Source organism: Canis lupus, chromosome 21 (assembly GCF_011100685.1).
Source record: "Canis lupus familiaris isolate Mischka breed German Shepherd chromosome 21, alternate assembly UU_Cfam_GSD_1.0, whole genome shotgun sequence".
In the NCBI taxonomy this organism is placed as follows: Eukaryota; Metazoa; Chordata; class Mammalia; order Carnivora; family Canidae; genus Canis; species Canis lupus.
The window spans coordinates 14,805,788-14,830,864 of NC_049242.1; the positions used below are offsets into that span (position 1 = coordinate 14,805,788).

Consider the following 25,077-nt stretch of genomic DNA (forward strand, 5'->3'; position numbering starts at 1 on the left):
ATGTTTAGATTCCTTCCAATATTTTGCTGGTATATACACAACAACATCGCAATGAACATCTTTGGTGAAAACTTTTAGGTATCATTTCCTTTCTCTTTAGAATCTACTAATGGTGAAATAATATTTCACTGAGCAAGAATGGCATAGGAAGATATCTGTAGTTCACTCCCTATTAGTGTAAATGTTCTTATGAGAGAGTTATGTGTATAGCAGATTCTCTAGCTACTTCTTCTTATGATTGTAATCACTGTTTTCTAGGTACCATCACCCGGGCTGCTAATAAAAATAATAACATAGAGGCATATGGGCAACAATTAGAGTTGAAGAACTAGGAGTAACAGGCAGGAGATCAATAGTGTTGGAAGTTTTAAGGTTCTTTAAGCATCTGACCCTATCAGGTTTCCAGAGACCTCATGAACTATCCCTGTTGTCTGTATGTGCTACTAGTCATCCTGTTCAATAGCCAACTGCTCTGTTCATCCCCTTACTTGTAGATTCTTGCTTCCTTTCCTTCTTAGTCAATGGCGGGTTTTTGTTTTGTTTGTTTTGTTTGTTTGTTCATTGTTTTCCTATTGAGAAAGTACAAAGTATCATGTGGACCTTTGAGTTATTTATTATTATTGAGTTCACTGTTCATTTATTCATACACTTCATGAAACATTTACTGAGCTTGAACTATATGTCAAATATTGGATTTGTATTAAGGGGAAAGCTATGAGTAATACATAATGCCTGTCTTCAAAATCTTACAGTATTTTTTGAGAAACCAGTACATAAATAATAAATTAGAATATTGGTGATTAGCAGAGCCAGAGGCATGTACCTTTGGGATCATATACATGTATCCCAGCCTGAAGCATTAGGTTAGACTCTGAAGGAAGTGGCATCCCAGCTGGCCAGTGGAAAAGGAAGATCCAGGTGAAGAAACATAGGGCAGAGAATGCTCAAGTAAATAGCAAGTATAAGATACCAAAAGGACAGAAAGGATGACAGCACTCCGTGGATATATGTTTGACTATGATGCTTGTCTGGGAGTGAATGGCCAGGGCTGCTTACTCAAGCTGCTGCCCTTTCTTTAGGCTGCCTTTCCAGAAGAGGTGGATGGCCTGAATCTAAAAAGGCTGGATTGATGAGATCAGGGTAGTAAGTCTAAGAGTGGTAAAGGCATTGTCAGCATGCCTGGGGCTAAGCCATTGAAAGGTTTGCCATTGACCTGATAGCTCAGGTTCCCACATTGGCTTACTACTTTTTGATTTACTTCATCAGTACTGGAAGATTTCTTGTCTTTCAGTTCACAGAGCCTAACAAGCCACCTGATACCTCCTTTAAGGTATTTCTGGTTTGGATCACTATGTAGGACCTTTCATGACCTAATACTGGTGATAACCATACTGGTGAAAATTTGTTTCTTTGTTTTTCATGATTTTATGTATTTATTTATTAGAGAAAGAGAGAGGAGAGAGAGTACAAGCAAGCAGTGCTGAGCAGGGATTCCTAACTCCCCCCCCCCCCACCCCCCCGCAGGGCCATCCCAGGACTCCAAGATCATTACCAAAGCTGAAGGAAGATGCTTAACCGACTGAGCCACCCAGGCTCCCCTGTTTGTTTTTTAATGTTTCCTTTAAATGAAAGACTCATAATTATCCAGAGGGGGAAAAAAAAAAAAGTACTGCTTAAATATTCCTTTAAGTATTTTTTTCTGATTACAAAAGTAATATATGCTCGATATAGAACAATAATTATTATTAATTGTAACTGTCTTAATATATTTATTACAGAAAAGTTGAAAAAATATAAAAGCATAAGGAAGAAAACACATATTATTGGCAATTTTCAAAGGCAGCACAGTAAAAAGTTTTTCCTTTCAGTATTATCTGTGTATCTTATATCTAAACTCCGGTGTATTTAATCAATGCCTTACTGGGATGACACTAATCAATGTCACTGAAATGACATTGGGTCATTTCCTGCCATTTTCTTTCTTTCTTTTTTCTTTTTTAAAGATTTTATTTATTTATTCATGAGAGACAAAGAGAGGTAGAGACATAGGCAGAAGGAGAAGCAGGCTCCATGCAGGGAGCCCAATGCGGGACTTGATCCCAGGACTCTGGATCACTACCTGAGCCAAAGGCAGACACTCAACCACTGAGCCACCCAGGTGCCCCCAGCTGTTTTCTTTTATAAAATTACTGCAGTGATTATTCTTACATACATATCTTTGCATACAAGATTTAGTATGTCATAAATTTATAAAGGTATAATTGTTGGAGAAGGCAGGGAATCTGGTACCTTATTTGATTATTGACCAGATTACAGTTTTCATATTTTTATATACATTATCTCATTTAATTCTCACCTCACCTGTGGCAGGGGTATATTGACCCACTCTGGAAATGGAGAAACTAAGTCTCGGGATAATTAGATGATTCTCCCAAGGTTACAGCCTGAGTTGGAGGTGAGACCTTCAGAATCTATCAAACACTAAAACTCGTGTTCTTCCATCTATACATGTCTTCTCACAAAAATCAGTGAGAATTATGGTGCTTCTTTTGTTTTTTGTTTGTTTGTTTTTTTCAGGAAAAAAGAATATGAAAAGGTCTTTTAATGTGGAGAAAGAGTGGTCTCTAAAGTTTTAGTTTCATCTCACATAAAGATACATGGGACCAGTATGCTTATGGAAGGTAGAGATGATTCCTGGTCAAATATAAAGAAGAATGCCTTTCATGTAATGGCATTCCTATTTTATTTTACATTTTATTTTATTTTATTTTATTTTATTTTATTTTTTATAGGAGTTCAATTTGCCAACATATAGCATAACACCCAGTGCTCATCCCAAGTGCCCCCTTCAGTGCCCGTCACCCAGTCACCCCCACCCCCCGCCCACCTCCCTTTCCACCACCCTTTGTTCATTTCCCAGAGTTAGGAGTCTTCATGTTCTGTCTCCCTTTCTGATATTTCCCACTCATTTTTTCTCCTTTCCCCTTTATTCCCTTTCACTATTTTTGTATATTCCCCAAATGAATGAGAGCATATAATGTTTGCCCTTCTCCGATTGACTTATTTCACTCAGCATAATACCCTCCAGTTCCATCCACGTCGAAGCAAATGGTGGGTATCTGTCGTTTCTAATGGCTGAGTAATATTCCATTGTATACACATGCCACAACTTCTTCATCCATTCATCTTTTGATGGACACCGAGGCTCCTTCCACAGTTTGGCTATTGTGGACATGGCTGCTATAAACACTGGGGTGCAGGTGTCCTGCTGTTTCACTGCATCTGTATCTTTGGGGTAAATCCCCAGCAGTGCAATTGCTGGGTCATAGGGCAGATCTATTTTTAACTCTGAGGAACCTCCACACAGTTTTCCAGAGTGGCTGCACCAGTTCACATTCCCACCAACAGTGCAAGAGGGTTCCCCTTTCTCCACATCCTCTCCAACATTTGTGGTTTCCTGCCTTGTTAATTTTCCCCATTCTCACTGTTGTGAGGTGGTATCTCACTGTGGTTTTGATTTGTATTTCCCTGATGGCCAGTGATGCGGAGCATTTTCGCATGTGCTTGTTGGCCGTGTCTATGTCTTCCTCTGTGAGATTTCTCTTCATGTCTTTTGCCCATTTCATGATGTAAGACAAGATTCCATAAAAATCCTAGAGGAGAACACAGGCAACACCCTTTTTGAACTTGGCCACAGTAACTTCTTGCAAGATACATCCATGAAGGCAAGAGAAACAAAAGCAAAAATGAACTATTGGGACTTCACCAAGATAAGAAGCTTTTGCACAGCAAAGGATACAGTCAACAAAACTAAAAGACAACCTACAGAATGGGAGAAGATATTTGCAAATGCCGTATCAGATAAAGTATCCAAGATCTATAAAGAACTGATTAAACTCAACAGCAAAGAAACAAACAATCCAATCATGATGCTTCTTTTGTAACCCTGAAACAAGATAGTATCTCTTTCTTAATAAACAGTAATAGCTAACAATTACTATGCAACAGTACTGTTCTGAGTACTTCATATGTGTTAACTCATTTAATCCTTCAAATCCAAAGAAATAGGGTCTGTTACTGTACCCAACCTATAGATGAAGAAACCTAAGTATAGAGAAATGAACTAAATTGCCAATGAACACTTAGCTCCTGGGCACGGAATACAGGATTCAAGTCAAACAGTCTGCTCTGGAGTCAGCATTCTAAACCACTCCAGTACATTGCCTCTCACAGACAATTGTCAGTTTGTGCTAGAAATCAAACTGTAGGTGTTGTCTTACTACATGTACTAACATCACATGTTAAAAGGCAGTCTAGGGATCAAGAAAACAGTGTTTTAGAACCCAACTACTTTTTTGAATCCAGGTTCTGCCATTTACTAGCTTTGTTAGCGTCTCTGAGTTCTTCACGCATAAAATGGATATAATAATAGTAAGCATCTTGTAGGGTTGTTAGAGGAATAAACATTTGTATAGTACTTAAAATATGTTTGGCCTATATTTATACTACTTGAGTTTTTGTTGAACAATTTGTAGTTTCTGAGTCTCTTCTTTTGATTCCTTCCTCATAAACCATGCTCTAGGAAACTGTGAACTCAATGGCAGCCTGAGGTGACCAGACACATCCATAATTTCTGGCTTTTCAAAAATGCCCTGCTCACTATTGCTGCCCCAGCAAAGATCTGGGCCCCAAGGCTTCATAGTATCTTGTGTTTCTGTGAGATCTGTTTTAAAGGGAAGAGTCAGCCTTGCCAACTTTCCAAATTTAGCCAAAACTGGGTCACCTAAAAAAGTAGTGCAATGTTCCCTCAAGTAACCTTTTGCTTATGTTAATTTTATATGAAGCGTTCCTCTCCAAATCTTAGCACATTCTGAATTTCATGAGTCACTCTTCAGCATGAAAATGTGTGAAGAGTGCCTTTTCAGAACAGTTACCAGATGTGGCCAGCTTGCTTCTGCCTTTGGTCAAGTCTGTATCACTAGAGACTGGCACCAAAACTAAGAAACAAACAAACAATGCTCAGATATGGACATTTTTACTTTTGTCTTTCCTAGGCGCTCTGGTACAGACAGGAATTTGATTCTGGTCCTCTCTTTAAGGATGATACAGTTGTTTATTTTTACAGTCTCTAGAGAAATGTTTCTAAGGAACTGTCTTCAGTTCAGGGTCAGAGGTTGATTTTCTCAAGCCTAACTTGACACAGTCACATGAATCATTATCAGACACAGGGCCCTCCCCTGTCTCCTGACTGAAATAAAGGTGTGAGAGAGCCTGTCTTGTAGAGTCACATGAAGAGTTACTCTTCTCTCAGTGGACAAAAAAATGTGTGGGCTACCATGAAAGGAAGGCTGCTAACACTTTGAGAGGCCTTCACATAGGTCAGGCACCATAATTGAAATTTGGTGATCATATTTCAGCTTCTAGTCAACCTTAGGAGGTGATTGTCTCTTTCAGCAGATATGGGAACTGATGCTTACTAATAATCTTCAGTGAAAATAACTTGATGAAGGTCAGAACTAGGAAGGGGTAGAGTCCAGAATTTGAACTTAGATCTATCTGGCTCTGGAGTCCATGTATTCAACATTGTAGGAATTATCTCCTTAGAGGAATCATTTTAGAGAAAAAGTATATTGCAGTTAGTATATTAGAAATCCTGGCCAGGGTGAAATAAAGTCTAGTAGCATCACGTTCTTGAAGAAATGGTATTTCTTCCATCACCGTATAATCTTATTCATACCTTTTCTAACAAGCACATCATTATAGCCTGTTTTGGTTCAGTTTAACTGAGGTTATGCATCAAGAAGTTGAGTTTTATTTACCTCTATCAACTTGGCGGGGTGGAAAACATATGGGAACTTTAGAGACTCATAAAGCCCAGTTCTATTGGTATACCTGCTGCTGACTCTCAAATGGAAAAAGTAATACCTTTTTTGTGGGGTCAGCATAAAATATAGAGTAGTTGTATTTAGTCAGCTGGATTACAGTTCTAACTCAATACATCATAGTCTTTTCCCATTCACAGTGAGATAGCTGGGTGACTCATAAAAGGAGTTTATCTGGAGATACTAAGTACACATAGCATCATATTGTTTTAGGTGATTGAAGAAAATAAACACCAAAGGGTTGAATGTATAAGTGTCCTGCCCTTGATGCCCTTAGATCCTGGATATGGAGAAAGAATTAAAAAGTAGAAAAAACTTAGAGACAAATGCTTTAAAATACTACATTTTCAGTGAATAAAATGGGATTCATCAAAAGTAGAGACTGGTGCAGGTGAGGGCTCAAGGAAGGCCTGCTAGGGAGGTAGGGCTCAAATAAATCTGGGGGCAGGAGGTGAGGATCAGGGAAAGAAGTTACATAGGCAAAAGAAAGAACTTAAGCCATCAGTTTTTCCTGCAACTTCCCTCCTCACCTTTTTATTTCCTTGTTTCCTTAGCAAGACTGTAGAGATCATTTCCTTTTCCTCTCCACTCTCCTTCTATAGGACCAGTGTGACTGTTTTACTTGATTGTAGAGACAGAAGTATTGATATCCTTGTCATCTTTCCTAAAGGAGTTTAGGTAGTTCCCTTTATTCATCACCATTGCTATTAACTTACTAATCAAGGTAAAAAGATAATTTTCTTGCAGCTTTGCAATATACCCAATGTTTATAGTAGCAATGTTCACAGTAGCCACAATATACATATATGGAATATATGTGAAATGGAATATTACTCAGCCATCAAAAAGAATGAAATCTTGCCATTTGCAATGACATGGATGGAACTAGAGGTATTATGCTAAGTGAAATAAGTCAGAGAAAGACAAATACCATATGATTACACTCATATGTAGAATTTAAGAAGCAAAACAGTTGAACATAAGGGAAGGGAAGGAAAAATAAAATAAAAACAGAGAGGGAGGCAAACCATAAGAGACTCTTAACTCTAGGAAACAAACTGAGGGTTGCTGGAGGGGAGATGGGTGGGGGATGAGATAACTGGGTAATGGGGATTAAGGAGAGCCCTTGATGTAATGAGCACTGGGTGTTATATGCAACTGATAAATCCCTAAATTCTATCCCTGAAACTTATAATACACTATATATTAACCAAATTGAATTTAGTTAAAGAATGTTTATAAATGTTTTAAATAATATTTTTAAATGTACTTATTTAAAAGGGAATATGGAAATGAAGCTATTTAAGATAAGACCATCCATGCCTAATAGAGAACATTCGGAAGACATCGGAGAATATATAAAAAATATTTAATATCAACCCACCATATACAGAATATTATAATTTATATTTTGGAGTGTTTTCTGTAAGCTTTTATTTTCATATATATTATCTTCTGCTTATTTCTCATAATGATAATTACTTTATATACATTTCTATATTCATCATATAAAATTCTTAGAAGTATTAAATTGCACAGAGAGACCATTGTTTGCTTAACTATGACCTAGTATCATACATTGATATTATGCATAGTTTCCACTGCTAAAATAAAATCATGTTAAAAATGATCAGTTTTCATTTTTGGATTATTTCTAAAAAAAATGTACTCTAGGATGTAGAATATATAGAGTTAAGTTTTTAGTGGAGTTTTTTGTTGAAATATAATTAACATACTATATACTATTAGTTTCAAGTGTACCTCATAGTGATTCCATATTTTTATACTTTGTGAAAAGATCCCTGCAATAAGAGTAGTCATCATACAAAGCTATTACAATATTACTGACTATATTCCCTATGCTGTACATAACTCCCCATAACTTATTTTGTAGCTAGAAGTTTGTACCTCATAATCTCTTTCACCTATTTCATCCACTACCAACTCCCATCTCTGGTACCAATATTTTGTTCCCTATATCTATGAGTCTGTTTCTGTTTTGTTATGTGCAAGGTGTTTTATTTTGTTTTTTAAAATCCACACATTAAGTGAAATCATATGTATTTGTCTTTCTCTGTCTGATATATTTCACTTAGCATAATACCCCCTAGGTCCATCCATGTTGTTGCAAATGTCAAGATTTCACTCTTTTTTTATGACTGAGTAATATTCCAGTGTGTATGTGTGTATATGTGTATATATACACATATACATATACATATATATGTATGTCACTTCTGTATTTATTCATCTCTTGATGAACAGAGGTTGCTTCCGTATCTTGGCTATTGTAAATAATGCTGCCATAAACATAGCGATGCATATTTCTTTTGAAATTGGTGTTTTTGTTTTCTTTAGATAAGTATCCTGAAGTTGAATTCCTGGGTCATATGGTAGTTCTATTTTAATTTTTTGAGGAACCTCCATACTGTTTTCCATAGTGGCTGCATCAATTTACATTCCCGCCAAAGTGCACGAGGGTTCCCTATTCTCTACATCCTTGCCAACAGTTGTGTTATTTTTTGTCTTTTTGAATAATAACCAATCTGACTAGTGTGACATGATATTTCATTGTAGTTTTGATTTACATATCCCTGATGGTAAGTGATGTTGAGCATTTTTTCAGTGCCTGTTGGCTATGTTTATGTCTTCTTTGGAAAAATATCTTTTCATATCCTTTGCCCATTTTTAATCAGTTGTTTTCATATTAAGTTGTATAAGTTCTTTATATACTTTGGATATTAATCCCTTATCAGGTGTATGATTATGATTTACAAATATCTTTACCTATTCAGTCAAGTTGCCTTTCTGCATTTTTGATGATTTCCTTCTCTGTGGAAAAGCTTTATAGTTTGATGTAAGCCCATTTGTTTACTTTAGCTTTTATTCCCCTTACCTGAAGAGACTGGTTCAAAAAATATTTCTAAGACTGATGACAAAGAGCTTACTGCCTAAGTTTTCTTAGAGGAGTTTTATGGTTTCAGGTCTCATTCAAGTCCTTAATTCATTTGATTTTGTTTTATTTTGTTTTGTTTTGTTTTTTGTATAAGGTGTAAGATGATGGTTCAGTTTCTTATTTGTGTGTATATAACTGTCTAGTTTTCCCAGCTATTTATTAAAGAAAGTGCCTTTCCCTATTGTATATTCTTGCCTTCTTTGTGATAGATTAATCAATCATATATGAGCAACTTTACTTCTGGATTCTCCATTATATTCCATTGTTCTATGTCTTTGTTGCCAGTATCATACTATTTTGATTACTATAGCTGTAGTTCAAAATCAGGGAAGATGATACATATGGCTTTATTTTTCATTTTGATGTAGTTGTAAATGGTATTTTTATTTCATTTCTCTTTTTTGATAGCTCATTATTAGCATATAAAAATTCAACTGATTTCTGTATATTTCATATACTGTGACTTGACTGAATCTATTTATTAGTTCAAATAGTTTTCTTTGGTGAGTCTTTAGAATTTTCTATATATAATATCATGGCTTCTGCAAATAGTGAGTTTTATTTATTTATTTCCAATTTGGATGATATCTCTCTCTCTCTTTTCTTCCAGAGCTATGTCATGCAAAAGTACACTGAAAAATTTGACAAGAAAGAACATACTTGTCTTGTTGCTGATCTTAGAGGGGAAATTTTTTAGTTTCTTGCCATTGCTTATTATGTTATCTGTGGGTTCATCATATATGTTCTTTATTATGTTGAGGTCATTCCTTCCATATCTACTCTGTTGAGATGTTGTTTTGTATCATAAATGGTTGTTGAATTTTGTCAAATGGTTTTCTTCATCTATTGAGATTATTATATTATTTTTATTTTTTATTTTGTTAATGTAGTATAGAACATTGGTCACTTTGTATATGTTGAACCATCATTTCAAGTAAGCATCCTTGAAATAAATCCCACTTCATTGTGGTATGCAATCCTTTTAATATTGAATTGAATTCTCTTTGTTAATATTTTGTTGAGAATTTTTACACATATGCTCATCAGGGATATTGGCCTAAAGGGTTTCCGAGACAAGCAAAAATAAAAGAGGTCATTGTCACTAAATAACTTTACAATAAATCTTAAAGGGTCTTCTTTAAGCAGAAAAAAAAAAGACCATAGCCAGAAATAAGAAAATATATGAAAGGAAAATTCTCATTGGTAAAGGCAAGTATATAATAAAGGCAGTGTATCAGCCACTTAAAAAGGTAGAGTGAGGGGTGCCTACATGGCTCAGTTTTCTAAATGACTGACTCTTGATTTTAGCTCAGGTCATGATCTCAGGGTCAAGAGACTGCGGCCCATGTCAGGCTTCATGCTGAGCATAGAGCGTGCTTAAGATTCTCTCCCTCTCCCCACCCCCACTTGTGTGCTCTCCTTCTCTCTCTCAAAAATAAATAAAATAATAAATAAAATAAAATAAAATAAAATGCTAATGTGGAGTTTAAAAGACAAAATTTGTATAATCAACTATAATAAATTCTTAAGGAATACATAAAATTAAAAAATATAGAAAATATGTCAAAAACCAGAATGTTGGGGTGATAGAATAAAAATATAATGCCTTTAGAATGTTTTCAAAGAAGCTATCAGCTTATATATATAATTTTAAGCTGATAGCTTCAAAATTTAAGCTGAATGCTGATATATATATGCTATGAAAACCATAAACCAAAAACCTATAATAGATATGTGTACAAAAAAGAGAAAGAAACCTATACATAACAGCTAAAGAAAATCATCAAACCACAAAGAGACAAAGAGAAAAAGAAAAAAAAAATGAGAACCATAAAAATAACCAGAAAACAACAAATGGCAATAATTACATACTTATCAATAATAACTTTAAATGTCAATGAACTAAATGCTTCATTTAAAAGATATAGGGAGACTGGATGAATAAAATGACAACATACTGCCTACAAGGGACTCACCTCAGATTTAAGGATACACATGTATTGAAAGCAATAGAACAAATGAAAAGAAAAAGAAAGCTAGAATAGCAATACTGTATCTGACAATATAGTCTACAGCAAAGATTCCAACAACAGACAAAGAATGGCATTATGTAATGATAAAGTGGTTAATCCAAGAAGAAAATATAACATGTATATATATATAACATGTATATTTATTTATGCTCCTAATATAAGAGCATCTAAATATGTAAAGCATATTTAGTAACAAACATAGTAACTTGTAACAAACATGAAGTAACAAACATGAAGGAAGTAACAAACATGAAGTAACAAACATGAAGGCAGAAATTGACAAGTAATACAATAATGGCATTTATTATAATGGGGACTTTATATACTCCACTTACATAAACAGATAGGTCATCCAAACACAAAATCAAGAGGAAACATTGACCTTAAATAGCACATTGGACCAAATGGACTTAATAGAAATATGCAGAACATTCCATCCCCAAACTGAAAAATACAATTTCTTTTCTAATGAGCATAGAATATTCTCTAGGATAAATCATATATTTAGCCACAAAACAAGTCTCATTAATTTGAGAAGATTGCAATCATATCAAGCATCTTTTCTGACCTCAACTATATGAAACTAGAAATCAATTGCTGGAAGAAAACTGGAAAAAAAGCCCAGAAACAAGTGGACACTAAATAACATGCTAATAAAAAACCAATGGAACAATGAAGAGATTGAAAATTAACCAGAAAATATCTTGAAACAAATGAAAATGATAACGTAACTTTTCAAAATCTATAGGACACAGCAAAAGCAATTCTAAGAGGAAAGCTCATAACTATATCTCAAGAAACAAGAAAAAACTCAAACAATCTAACTTTATGCCTAAAGGAACTAGGAAAAGAAGAACAAAGCCCAAGGTTGGTGAAAGGAAGCAAATAATAAAAATTAGAGAGAAAATAATGAAATAGAGACTAAAAGAATGATAGAAAAGATCAGTGAGATTAGAACTGATAAAACCTCCTCTAGCCATACTGACCAAGAAAAAAGATGAGGGCCCAAATACATGAAATCATAAATGAAAGAGAAGTTGTAACTGACACCATAGAAATACAAAGGATCGTTAAGAGACTACTAGGAACAATTATATGCCAACAAATTAGAAAATCTAGAAAAATAGATAAATTCCTAGAAATACACAACCTTCTAGCACTGAGTCATTAAGAAATGGAAAATCTGAATGGACCAATTATAGTGAAATTGAATTAGTAATTGAAAACTACAAAACAAAAGTCTAGGACCAGATGGTTTTACAAGTGAATTCTATCAAACACTTAAAGAATATTTAAAGAATTCTTTCAAACATTTCTCATGAAGAAAGGCAAAATTTGAACTAGGATTTGGATGATGGGATTAGTAATCCCACAACATGAACAGAAGCACAAAAATGGGAAAGGAAAAAAAAAAAAAAGAATCAAAGATCACTGTGCAGACCTATTTGCAGAGAACTTAGAGGCCATACAAAGAAATTGTAAACCAGAAGTCATCTAGAAAGATAAATTGTTGTCAGAGGACCACAAATATTATATTAATAATTCCAAACACCATTTTAACAGTTTAGAGCTCTGTGATATTTTTCACAGGCAGTTATGCAGTGTTACAGATTGAATGTCATAAGGAGGTGCTTATATATAAATACTGATATCACTAACAAAGGAATGCAAATTGAAATAATGCAAGGTCATTTTTGCCTATCAGAATAAGAGGGATGTTAAAAGATTAAGAATGGTCAATGCTGATAAGTGTATAAAAATAGGTAATATTAATCACGGATGTAAATTGCTCACAATTATAAGACTAAATTGGCATAAACTTTCTGAAAAACAATATGACAGTGTACTAATATTCATTACCCTTATACTTGGTAATTCCATTTCTAAAAATATATTTTAAGGTCACAACTGATCAATGCTCAAAAGTGATGGTAGATAATAACTATAATAGTTTGTCTACTACTATATACCATAGATAACAACTGAAATTTTTCTTAATGGGATATCTTAAATAAATTTTATAATTGAACAAAATGCTAATAATTATGGTTTTCCAAAAGGATGAATTGGGTATTTGTACTAACCTAGAATGATGTTCATTATATGTTAAAAAAAAAGAGACCCGGAAGAATAACTTTGATCTTATTTATGTAAAAGCAAAAATTTCAAATGGAAAAAGATAATCAAAGAGGATATATACCAAATAGTTAATAGTGGTTATTATTTGAGAGTAGAAATGAAAAGCAATTTTGCTTTCACTTTAAATTCATCTACCTGTCTTATATGAAAGTATAAATAAAACTTTCAAGTATTTTGAAAAACTATTAAGAGATTATCAGATGTTGTCTTGGTTACAGGTTTGAGTATAAACTAAAGTAAATATAAAAAGCAAAGATGAAAGTCAATGTCCTCTGAGACAGTTTTCTGTATCATCCAGTGTTTAACTCTTCATTTCTCATCACATTATCCTATTTTTAGTAGGATATATATATATATCCTATATATATATATATATATATATATATTTAGCAATATATCTTACCTTCTGGTTATTATTTTTTTAAACTATCTTGCTGCAATTGAAGACTTTGCTTATCTTATTCCATACTGTGTCTTCAGAACTTAGAGCGTTGCCTGAATGACAGGCTCACATAAATGAGTTGAATGCCATTTGGACAGCTATTGTAAAAGTTTCTTTTTTTTATAATTTTTTTAAAGATTCTATTTATTTATTTATTCATGAGACACACACACACACACACACAGAGGCAGAGACACAGGCAGAGGGAGAAACAGGCTCCATGGGGGAGCCCGACGTGGGACTCAATCCTTGGTCTCCAGGATCACGCCCTGGGCTGAAGGTGGCACTAAACTGCTGAGCCACCCGGGCTGCCCAAAAGTTGCTTTTAAAATTTAAACGCCTTAATGACTTACAAAGCTCTACATAATTTAGTTCCTGCCAACCTCTGTAGCTTCATTATCCTATGGTCTCTACCTTCATCCCCTCCTCCAGTATCTGTACATATTGAACTTCTTTGAATTATCTTAATATACTCTTCTTTTTCATCTCTAGGCCTCTGTACATGTTATTCTTGCTTCTCAGAAAATTAACCAAGCTCTTGTTTCCCCTACTCCTGTTTATCCCTGTGGTATCAGAATAGTTTAAGCAGCATTACTTCTTGAGATCACAGCATCTGGAGTTAAATGTCAAATTAGTTATGTATTAATTTATGTTTGTTTAAATACTCTTATCTGTACAGTAGGAATAACAGCACCTCTCTGATCAGGTTGTTGTGAGTATAAATGAGTTAATACACGAAAAGTACTAAGGAGATTTCCTGCTGCCTAGCTGCAATTCATTACATGTTCTGGTGATGATGATAATGATGATGACCTTTGATGTGGTAGTCGTAGTAACAATGATGTCACTGTTTTGGAAACCTTTCCTAACTCAGTATGAATTAGATTCGATTCTTCTTTGCAAAAAAACTAATTATTGTATATAACTGCCCACGTGTTTACCTTTAGATCCTACTTATGTTCCATGAGATCAGAAGCTAAGGCCATTGAGTTCATCAGTGTACCCACAACACATAGCACAGTGTCTGGGAGATAATAGGTGCTTAATAAATGACTGAGTTGGATAATCTGGCATATAGCAATACCATTGAGCTAAGAAGTATTTTAAGAACTGCGAAGATAGATCTTGGCACTGGAGAAGAGTGAAAAAGAGGAAGAGTCAAGGATAATTCAGGTTTAGGGATTGGAGACTAAGAAAATGAAGCTATTAAGAGAAAGGATTAACATGAATGGCTTCCAGTTGACCCTTATGAATGATCTTTTATCTTTATTTATGCTTTCATAACTATCCAAAAGGGCTCTTGGATTTATTACATCCATTGACATTCAAAACTTTAATTATAGGCAATGCAGGTGTATATTCCCTTCTACAGAGGAGTAAATTAAGGTTCAGACATAAGTGGCATGCTCTAAGTCATGTGTGAATAGAAGGAAAGTCATATTCCACATAGGGAAAATGTAATTAAATTTAAATTATTCATTAAGTAACATATACACAAGCTCTTCTATATACACAGCATTATGATCTGGGCATATTACGATGTAAATTATGTGACCCCTACCCTTAACAGCTCCATATTTATTGCTACAGACAGTTACATAAACAAGACAGACTGATAGACCTTCTAGAGGATTCAGATAATGTCCTCTGGTAGTACCATGAACAGAGCAATTAGTTCTCAGAAGACTTAAAAAGGAGTTCTTGGATGAGGTTATTTTTGACCTTGGCTTTTATGTTAGTCATTTTTCAGTATTTTATGTAATATATTTCTTTCAAAGATAGGCTAGACTTTGATACTAAATTAGAAAATTCTAATTTCACCAATGTACTCATAAAAGAGCATTATCTAATGCATGTCTACCGGTTAGCTTTGGGCTTTAGCGTTCTGTAAATTGTTTTGCACTTTTTCTTTTCGTCTTTTAATTTAACTCAGCAACAGAGTTCACAGTTGTGAAGAAACACTGAATGAATTAATGTTTGAGGTGACAATTGTCAGCATACTTTTAAGATTGTCTGCAGAGCTGATTACATGTTGAGGAAGCTGTCTTTTTAAAGCAAAATAAAAGATGGAACCCAAATGAGAATATTCTAAAGCCTCCAGGGTGATCACTATGTTTCCCCACTGCATCCTTAGAAGGACGTGAGAAAAAGTCAAATTACATCAGAATCTTGGTGATAATAGGAAAATAGATTATTTTAATATATGAAGAAGGGATCACTGGAATGTGGTCAAATAACTCAATTTAGGTTGAGAATAGAATCATAACCTTTATAAATTAAAAAGGATATTTAGTGATAATCTAATACAATCTCTTTCTTATTTGGAAACTGGTAGAAAGATTGGATTAAATTGAATTGCTTGGTTTTCCATTACTTAGTATGTTTCCATTACTTAATACGTTTATGAAATTGGAGTGATTTAATGTCGTTAAGTCTATTTTTTAACCAATAAAATGGGAAAATGGAGAAAATAATAGATTGGTGAGAGAATGAAATAAGATAATGCATGTAAAATACTTGTGGCCATGTTATTGTAGCCCATCTTACTCCACCACTTCTAGGAATGTATTAAGGTCAGATTGGTTACACTCTAAGCAACTTGCCATATGTGTTTGTTCCACCACTGTATTTCTAGTACCCTGCATAGTGCCTGACATCTGGTAGGCACTCAATAATTCTTCTTTGAATGAATGTATAAACCTGACTTTCTTCATCCCTTTGTTTTAACTGATGGACTCCTGAAAGTGTTTCAATTCTAGACATTTTATATCTAAGGTGCTCTTCATAGCATAATATAAAGAGGTGTTGAAACACTATGTTGTATACTTGTAACTAACATTGTGTGTCAACTACACTCAAGTTTAAAAAGCCTTAAATCTAAGCTGCTCTTCTAACAGAAGGTAAACTGAGACTCTAAGTATTAGAAAATTGGCTTATGGTCACAAAGATGAACACATTTAGAGTGGCAGATCCATTTGGGACTTGGGGTTTCTAACTAGAAACTAGTTTATTTTCTATTACAGACTTTTAAAGATATTAATAAATAACATGTTTTCCCAACATTTTAACTCTGTTCAAGTATACACATTCAAGAGAACTTAGAAAATACGATTGGATAATATATTTGTGTGTATATATATATGTGTGTGTGTGTGTGTGTGTATGTGTATCTATATATATAGATGTATGTTTATGTATACATATATATGTATAACATGTAATTTATATAAATACTGTGAAAATTTAAGGATTATCTCTTGGCTCTTTCATTTAACATCATCATGAGTGATTATTTTGTGACTAAATATTCTTTAAAAACATTTTAATGGTTGGTTAGGGTTCAATTCTATTAGCAATAATCGCGCCTCGGATAAACCTCATTGGCTACGATACTGCCACTGCGCAAAGCTAGGGTTCAATTCTAGAGAGATACCAGATCTTGTCATTTCTTATTGCTGGATATTTAATTTCCAGCATTTTACTATCATAAATAATGCTCTCATACACCCTTATGCAAAATTATCTGTCTTGTCTTCTGATTATTTACCTAGAATGAATTGTTGAATATGAAATAATAGCTGGAGCAAAAGTCAGGTCCATTTTTAAAGCTCTCAGATCATAAATAGTAACACTGTATTTCTTTCCAGAGACTTTTACCCATTCCTTTCCCCAAAGCAATGTCTATGGTGCTTTTCTTGATGCCTTTATTATCAGAAAAAAATGTATCAATATTAAAGGACAGTTTCATCTTTTTCTCTCTTTTTTTCCCCCCAAAATTCTCTCAAGGGCACATCACTGCAGCTTCTAGAATAATATCAATGCCAAACATCATTCCTCATTATCTTTGCTTGAGAATACATGCTGATTACCTGTGTTCAATCTCCATAAAAATAACAGAGCAGAGACAGCTTCAATGTAGCTGTCTCATTACCTTGTACACAAAATCCAGGCATAATAAAAGGAGCAAAGGTCATATTCTAACTATCCAAATATAAAGATTCTCTATAGTAAGGATTTTTACCTTTTGTTAATTATATTGAGCTTTTATAGCAATCATCTAAGCATTTCTTAAACTCCTACTATATATCAAATTTTTAGGATAATGCTTTTCTTTCTTTTTTATTTCATATCATCCTTTAATTAATGATGGCAAGACCTTATTTCATTTTACAGATTTCTGGGATATATGAAGAATTTCCTATTATTTGACAAATATCCAAAAATGCCTGACTAGGCCAGAAATAAAGATACTTAAAAGGTCTGATTTACTTTTATCAACTGTGAGATCTTGAAATTAAACACTCACTATCATATGTGATAAGTTGCCTTATTTCATTCCTGAAGAATGGATTTCACAAAATAATAAACAAAGTATTTGTTCCAGTTGTGGCTTCATCACCAGCTTGTGTTAAAGAACAGTTATTTAACCTCAATAATTCTTAACTTATTAGTCTGCAGAAAATTGCAATTCTGCTGACCCCACATGATTGCTGAAAGAACAGCAAGAAGTCTAGTAAATAAATGTAAAAAAAAAAAAACTGTAAGTGCAAATTAATAATAAATACTAAGGTTTCAGTTGAAATCTATTTTCCTAATAATGATGTGATGGTCAAGAACCCAGAAATGACCTATGGCTACACTGCATCTCAGCCTCCCTTCTCATGAGATTTCTAATTAAAAAAAATATACATAAGGCAAAGTGGATAAACTGATCTCAGAGTACCACCACTTCATAATGAATACTAATTTTTCAGTACATTTTTGCCTGCACAGCTCTGGTAAACACTGGGAAACCATTGTGGCACAAGCATGAAGATACAAAGTAGATATCCTACCCTTTCCCTTATGAAACTAAGATGTATGAATATGCCACTCAAAATCAGGTATGGAGCATTTAAAAGAAAAAGAGTGAGACCTAGATAAATCTACCCAGAGGGGCACTCCCTGCTCAGTCTGCACAGACAGAAAACTCAATAGCAAAAAAGAAGAGAATGGCCAAATATGGCCAGGGAAAGCCGATTCAACCTAGGTTGAATGTTCCACAACATGGAAGCAGAAGAGGGAACATTAATTACGAATGCTGACTCCTGAGTTTGTTTTTATAGGCCCTAGGGAAACATGGTTCAATGAGTGTTCTGAACTATGACCTATAAGATTATAACTAAATAAAGTTAGTGCAAATGTGGAATTCCTTACATACATTTATGTTTTGGTTAGACCTTATGGTACCACAAAGAAAATGGAAAAATGTTTTCAGAGTTTAGTGATGAATGAGATCAGATGAAATGGAAACAAGGTTGAATGTGACCAAGTAAATAACTATCAAAACACCAGTTAGTGTCAAACTTGGCTGCAAAATGGTGCCACTTTGGGGGCCTTAGAAATATGAAATTCTGGGCTCCATCTCCAGAGAGTCCGATTGAATTGATCTGCAATGCAGCTTGGGCATTGGGATTTTTTTAATGCCTTCCAGGTGATTGTAATGTGAAAGCAAAATTAAGGAACACTGGCTTAGAAGATGCAGAAATACTTTTCACCTAAAGAAGAATAAAACTTAGAAAACTAATAAATTAAGGACTAATTCCTTATAGGATCATTTTCTGCCTTCAGACTTAGTCTTCCATAAAGTTCCCTTCCATTCTATTTCTAACAGTTCATTTGGAGCAAGGTTATACTTACATTCAATTATTCAGAAACGTATCTACACCATAGAATAGAAACAAAGTAATTTTTAATTTAAATTTGGAGGAGCAGAGGAGCACTGAATTTGGAGTAAAAGAACCTATAATCTATACCTGGTTCCTACAAGTTCTAGTGGTTGTTCCCGAGCAAGAGACTTAGCTCTTCCAGACTGCTAAGTACATGTCAGTTTGGACAGGATGATCTCTCTGGTATAGTGTGGCCCACCACAAGGCACACCCTCTGAAATCAGATACCAATCCCCAAACTCTAGCACAGGCAGTCCTCTTGCAATGTTGGACATTGTCACAAAATGTTCTAAGCTTCATTTGCATCATTTGTGGAAAGGCACAGTGATAGTTACATTGTTGGGACTCCATTAATATTAAGTGAAAAACTATATATTGACTAAGTTTTAAGATTTGTTTTGTTGCTTATTATTTTTATAAAGATGCTTTCTAGCTCTGGAATTAAGTGAATCTAGGTCCTTCCCATATATCTTTTGCAAAAGGTGGTCCCACATTTATTTTAGCACCTTTATGTGGTCTAGCCTATTGTGGATTAATAATTTATCTATTAAAAGGCTAGCCATGATCTTCTAAGTTGACTTTATGGCCAACTAATTATTTGTCACAAATTTGGAAAACATGAATTTAGCTCTCCCCAAACGTGTTTCTCATTCATGCCACTACACTTCTAAAAGCAGAAGATATTTTCTGTTCAAATAATGTGACAGATGTATAATGAATTCACTTCTTGGAAACTCATGTGCAGTAATGTGATAAAATTCTCAAAAAATCCTCTGGTCACCCACCTCTTTATCTCAACTCCACATACGTTTATTGAAATCTTTGATTTCTTGTCTACCTTCCCACTTCGCTATTCTTGGTGATTTCACTGTCTACATGGATAAACTTTTTAGTATTCTAGGCCCTCAGTTTCTTGACCTTTAAATCCTCAGTGACCTTTTCCTCGATGACATATGAGCCACTCACTCCTATGATAATATTTGGATTTGTCATCATGAACTGTTCTGAAATACTGATTTCAAGCATTAACTCTTCTACCATCACATTCTATCTTTCTAGCTTATTTACTCTGATAACTCCTATTGCCACAATTCATTGACTGCATAAAACTTCCAATCCTTGAAATCCCATCACTAACGATCCATTGATACATTCTTGAATTTGTTCTTGTCTTGCCTTGATTCCATGATCCATTAGTATCATCACTTTCTTTACTCTTGGCCAAAGACTTTGCCCCATATATCACTAAGGAAATATCAATTAATTGGTTTTTGGGGAAAATTCCCATCTTTTCCCACAAACCACACCAGTTCTCTTATTTCTTTGCCTGCTTTCTGCTTCTCTTCTATCACATTGAAAGAGGTTTATCTATTTTTCTCATGGTCCTATACACTATGTTTGGAGTACCAGCCTCTCTTGCCTTCTCAAGAATTTTGTTATTTTTATATGTTTTTAGTAGCTTTGACCATGGCTGAAGTAATGTTAAAAATCAAGGTAAATTGTATCAAAATATAAAAATAGTCTTTTATTTCTGATGAATTCAGATATCATCAGCAACTCTATATTACTGTTATTTTCATCTCTCAGAATGGCCTGCACATGCCATTACTGACATTCCACCAAGAGCAAGTTTCCAAAATCTCACATTGTTTTTGTTTTTATTTTCCACATTTTTCTGGGACTAGTCTTGTATTCCAGGCACCAACTTGTGTTTGCAGTTTTGAAATTATAAATAATTTTCATATTTATAGCCAAAAGTTTTCCTATGGTCTTGGAGTATGAGATTCAGACATATCTCTGTATTGCATGTAGAAAGTGTTAAAAATACATTTATTATGGAGCATTTCAAACATACTCAGAAGTAGAGAGACTAATCAATCCCCATTCTCACATTCTTATTTAATCTATATACTCCTCTTCACTTATTTGAATATCTGTTTAATAGAATAATTTGAATCATATGATTTTACCTGTAAATAGTTTAGCATGGTTTTCTAAAAGATAACTATTACTTTAATATAGCCAAAATAAAATTATTAAACTAAGCAAAATTAACAATGATGATAAATAATATCTAATGTTTAATCCATATTCAGTATTTCCAAGTCTCCTTTAATTGCTTTTTGACTAAATGTATATGTTTACTTTTACTGAAGTATAATTGACATATAACATATTTTTTACATAGAGCATATTAGTTTGAGGTGTACAACATAATGATTCTATATTTGAATACACTCCAAAAAAATTAACACAATAAGTCTAGTTTGCCCTAGTTTCCATATAAAGTTACATAGTATTGTAACACAATATTACTGACTATAGTTATTATGCTATATATTACATTCCCATGACTTATTTTGTTTATGACTGGAAGTTTGTATTTCTTGATCCTCTTCTTCCATTTCTCCCACCTCATAATCTCCCTCCCCTCTAACAACTTCCTGTTCTCTGCATCTATGATTTTTGTTTTGTTTTACTTGTTTTTGATTTTTTAGATTTCACATATAAGTGAAATTAATTGGTATTTGTCTTTCTCTAACTTATTTCACTTAGCATAATACACTCGGAACCCATCCATATTATCACAAATGGCAAGATTTATTATTTTCTATGGCTGAGTTGCATTTTATATTTATATTGTCTTCTTTTAATCTGTCATTGGACAACTCTAGTTGATTCCATATCTTGGTGATTGTGAGTCATGCTGCAGTAAACATAGGGGTATATATATCTTTTCAAATGAGTGTTTTTATTTCCTTTGGATATATACTCAGAGTTGGAATTGCTGGATCATAGAGTAGTTTCATTTTTCTTTTCTAAAGTAATCTCCATACTGTTCTCCATAGCAGTTGTACCGATTTACATTCCTACCAAAAGTGCAGGGGAGTTCCTTGTTCTCTACATCCTTACCAACACTTGTTATTTCTCATATTTTTGATAATAACCACTCTGACAGATGTGAGGTGATAGCTCTTTGTGGTTTTGATTTGCATTTCCATGATGACAAGTGATGTTGAACATCTTTTCATATGTCTGTTGGCCATTTGTATGCCTTCTTTGGAAAAATGTCTCTTCAGATTCTCTGCCTATTTTTCAATCAGGTTTTTTGTTTTGTTTTGTTATTGAGTTGTATGAATTATTTATATTTTTGGACATGAACTCCTCGGCAGATATATAATTTGTATATCTTCTGTTCAGTAGGCTACCCTTTTATTTTGTTGATGTTACCCTTTACTCTTCAGAAGCTTTTTAGTTTTATGTAGTTCCATTTATTTACTTTTTATCCTCATATAATGTCTTTGTGTTTTATTACAGACTTTGTTTTTTAATAAAGATTTTATTTATTCATGAAAGACACAGAGAGGCAGAGACACAGGCAGAGGAAGGAGAAGCAGGCTCCATGCAAGGAGCTCAATGTGGAACTTGATCCAGGGAATCCGGGATCAGGCCCTGAGCCAAAGGCAGACACTCAACTGCTGAGCCACCCAGGAGACCCACAGCCTTTGTTTTAAAGTCAGTTTTGTTTGATATAAGTAGCTATACTTATACAGCTATACTTATACCAGCTTTCTTTTGGTTTACATTTGCATGAAACATATCTTCCTTTTTTCTTTGTGGTTTGATGCCTTTCTTTAGTGTTATGTTTATATTCTATTCTCATTATGTTTTGTGTACCTACTATAGATTTTTGCTTATGGTTGCCAGGAGGCTTACATATTGATAATCTATGAATTCTTGGTTGGAAGGTTTTTTCTTTTGGCACTTTGAATATATCATTCCACTAACTTCTGGTCTGCAAAGTTTCTGTTGAAAAATCTGCTGATAATCTTATGGGGTTCCCTTGTATGTAACAAGTTTTATTTATTTATTTTTTTGTTCTTGTTTTCTAATTTTGCTTTTAAGATTCTCTATATATCTTAACTTTTGAAATTTAGTTATAATGCATCTTGGTGCAAATCTCTCTGGGTTCATCTTGTTTGGGATTCTCCTTGATTCCTGGACCTAGATGTCTTTTTCCTTCCCCAGGTTAGGGAAGTTTTCAGCCATTATTTCTTCAAATAAGTTTTCTGTTCTTTTCTCTTCTCTTCCTTTTCTGAGATCTTTATAAGGTGGGATGTTGTTCTACTTGATGTCTCCCCATATATGCCTTTAGCTGCCTTCCCTTTTTTTTCCTTTTTTACTGCTCTGTTTAGGTGAATTCTACTGCCCAGTCTTCTAGATCACTGTTCCTTTTTTTCTGCTTCATCGAGGCTCCTGTTGAAACACTCTAGTATATTTTTTAATTCAGCTATTGTATTCTTGAACTCCGTGACTTCTTTTTCATATTTTCTTATCTTAGAGTTCTCTCTGTGCTCATCCATTCTTCTCCTGAGATTGGTAAGCATCTTTATGAACATTACTTTTAACTCTTTATTAGGTGAATTACTTTCTTATGTTTTATTGATATTTTTCCCTGAGTTTTATCTTGCTCTTTTTGTTTGGAACATATGCCCCTGTTTCTTCATTTGGTTGACTCTGTGTTTGTTTCTGTATATTAGGTGAAAGAGGTATGTCTGCCAGTTTGAGGATGTAGTCACAGGAAGACTGGGAATGTGTTTCAGTCTATTGTCTGAGGGTGGTAGCCTGTCAAGAACTGTATCTCCAATTGTTTCAGTCCTATGGGGCCCAGAAACACAAGCCACCAGAGTCAGGCTTCAAGGGATGTTCTGTGTGGAATGTGCATGCAAGCTGGCTTATGTTTACCCACTGGGTTGAGTGAAATGGTATTCCAGAGAAGTGCTGGAGTGTGGCAAGATCACTTGCTGTGTTTAGTGAGCATAGCCACAGGGGAGCACCAGGGTGGGGAAAGTAGTGCTAGCAAGGTAGAGAGAGAGTGAAAAAAAAAAAATGGTGCCTGCCAGCACTAGCAATAGAAAGGCATAAAGAGTGCTAAATGGCACCTACCGGCACCTTCACCCTGGAGAAAGCTCAGGCTCTTCCCCCCTCAGGCAGATGCCTTTTTTTTTTTTTTTTTGAGAGAGAGAGGGAGAGAGAGAGAGAGAGAGAGAGAGAATCTTAAGTAGTCTCCATGCCCAGCATGAAGCCTGACACAGGGCTTGATCTCATGACCCGGAGATTATGACCTGAGCTGAAATCCAGAGTTGGATGCTTAACCAGCTGAGCTACCTAAGTGGCTCTCTGGCAGATGCTTTTAAGATTAGCTATAGGGAGGCCCAGTTGGCTCAGCGGTTCAGCAACGCTTTCAGCCCAGGGCCTGATCCTGAAGACCCAGGATCGAGTCCCATGTCAGGCTTTTTGCATGGAGCCTGCTTCTCCCTCTGCCTGTGTCTCTGCCTCTCTCTCTCTCTCTCTCTCTCTCTCTGTGTGTGTCTCATGAATAATTAAATAAAATCTTTTTTAAAAATGGTAAGATTAGCTACAAATCTCCTTCATATATGGCCTACGTGTTTTTGAACTGGAAGTTTTTACTTTAGTTTCCAGAGTGAATGAGTCATTTGCAAGCCTGTTAAGTGTGGAGCCTTTGGCCCTATAGCCCTATGAGTATCCTGGAAGTAAGCCCTGTTGGTTTTCAGAGCCAGATGTTTATGGGTCTTGTCTCTCCATTGCAGGGCCCAAGGGTTGGAATGCCCAATATACTGCTCTAACCTTTACTTTTCAGGGATATGCTCCTTATTTGTGAAATCCATTCTACTTGTGTGTCCCTACAGTAAGAATGAGATTTTTGCTGACACTGGGTCTCTGTTTCTCCTGCCTATTTCAGTTTAATTGATAGATAACATTGTTGCAAGTTAAAGGTGTACAACATGGTACAAATATATGTTATGGAATGATTACCACAAAAAACTGTCTCTTTATAGTTTATTCTAATTATGATCCAACCAGGATTTACATACTGCGTGGCTGATGTCATTTT

The 25,077-nt window shown here is 34.6% G+C and overlaps 1 protein-coding gene, 1 long non-coding RNA gene and 1 pseudogene across 19 annotated transcripts in view; 1 reads left to right on the top strand and 2 right to left on the bottom strand.

The window, feature by feature from the left end:
* Window positions 1–13,551, bottom strand: part of LOC111091502 — a 33,934-nt gene extending 20,383 nt beyond the window's left edge. Inside the window, exon 1 of the long non-coding RNA XR_005375589.1 lies at window positions 13,414–13,551. This is a non-coding gene — a long non-coding RNA (uncharacterized LOC111091502). The remainder of the gene's footprint in view (window positions 1–13,413) is intronic.
* The window catches only part of DLG2 (discs large MAGUK scaffold protein 2), a 1,987,603-nt gene that overhangs the window by 914,657 nt on the left and 1,047,869 nt on the right, over window positions 1–25,077 (top strand). The gene's annotated exons all lie outside the window — the stretch shown is intronic.
* Window positions 16,731–16,862, bottom strand: LOC119877384 (annotated as a pseudogene).